Here is a 1,948-nt window from a genome sequence, read left to right on the forward strand (position 1 = left end):
CCAGCCGTCCCAGGGCCGTTCTTTCTTCAAGAGGTCTCGGCTTCTTGCGGATGACCTGTTTGTGTCCCGGTCTGGGGTCGTGGTTGGGATACTAAGGCAAGAAGGCCATGCTTTTCGGGGGTAGCTCAGTCCATAGGAAAGACGCAGACGCGGCTCTTGTATTTCTCTTGTCTTTATTGTCTACCCTACTACCCTAAAGAGCTCTCGAACACAAACTGCATTCGCCTTTTAAATCCCTCTCACATGCATACACGTTCTAAACCACCTCCCTTTTTCATGACACTTCTTAGCAACATATGTTCATCTCTGACCCATGTGTCACTTCCTCGCAGGCCCAGAGGCCCCTTCCTGCCCCCTCCACTATTACACAATGTACAGCACAGTGAAGTTTGCAAACTCTCTCAAAGTACACATTGTTCTGCTTTACACTCTTGTTGGTTAAGCACATTTCATATTTCACACTTTTTCAGCAAGCATATATGGATATAGGTTTGTGTAAGCATAACTCAAGCAATTTCCACACACAGTTATTTAGCATGTTTCACACCACATATTAGGAAAGCACACAGTGGTTATATCATTGCACGACATGAATCAAGCATCATTCAGCAAAGCACATATAGTATATATGTTCATCACTCATTATTAATTGCATATGGGTTGGTACGGGTTGCAGGTCCACTCTCATGAGCCATATTCATCAACACACACACACACACACAACATTGTGTGGTTTCAGACACTCAACTCCTCCAACATTAGTGCAATACTAGCTTCAGACTGATGGCAGTCAGACACTCAACAACAAATAAGGTATCATGAGTTGGCTGGTAAAATCCATCTGAAATCAGATCAACAAACAAACAAAAACACAAACAAACAAACAAACACACACACAAACAAACAAACACACAAACACACAAACACACAAACACACAAACAATCACACAAACAAACAGCACCAATGTAGTGAGTAGGAGGCAAACTATCCCACTGGAGTTTATCTACAAGCCATCAGTCTAGTTCCCGCGTCATTGTGTGTGTGTGTGTGTGTGTGTGTGTGTGTGTGTCAGAGTGTGTGTGTGTGTGTGTGTGTGTGTGTTCATGTGTTGTGCTGTGATAATGTTCCTTGTGTTCCTCCTACATAGAGTCCAGTGCTGTATGTGAGAGGGGGCGATGTTCTGCAATGTTCTGTGCTGTCACATGAGAACACAAAGGGCTTTTCTCTCAGGGCACCGTCACGTTCCGTCACGTCAGTCTCAGACATCGGTGGAGTATATGCCACTGAGCCCTGAACACACACACACACACACACACACACACACACACACACACACACACACACTCACATCCTGCCGCTGAGCCTCTCACACACACATACACACACACACACACACACACACACACACACACACACACACACACAAACACACATCTCACACAGAGGGTTTCAGTTTCAATGTCGCCCCCTCTCAATACACACGCATGACACACACAAATTGAAATATCTGCATGCAAAAAACACACACACAAATACACACACACACACACTCTCCTGTAAGTGTAAAGCTGGTTTAGGCCCAGTGTTGAGGGTCCTGGAATAAAGTTTAGAGAGTGACTGAAACACACACACACACACACACACACACACACACACACACACACACTGACTGAACACCATGTTTGCTGGACTGACTAACCAACTAACCTGACAAACCAACGACTTCCACACATAAAGACGTCCCTGACCGAGACGGACGCTGAGAAGCTGCCCACTGCTCCTGGAGGATCCCGGAGGGACGATCCGGGATGGGTTAAAGGCAGAAGTCGAATTCACGGTGACCTCAGGCCTGCGTGTGCGTGTGTGTGTGTGTGTCCTGTGTCGCCTCCATATATAACACGTGTGTGTTGCAGTGAGTCGTTTGTGCAATAAAAAACTGACAGCAGT

The sequence above is a fragment of the Clupea harengus genome, chromosome 4 (genome assembly GCF_900700415.2).
Source record: "Clupea harengus chromosome 4, Ch_v2.0.2, whole genome shotgun sequence".
Lineage (NCBI taxonomy): Eukaryota > Metazoa > Chordata > Actinopteri > Clupeiformes > Clupeidae > Clupea > Clupea harengus.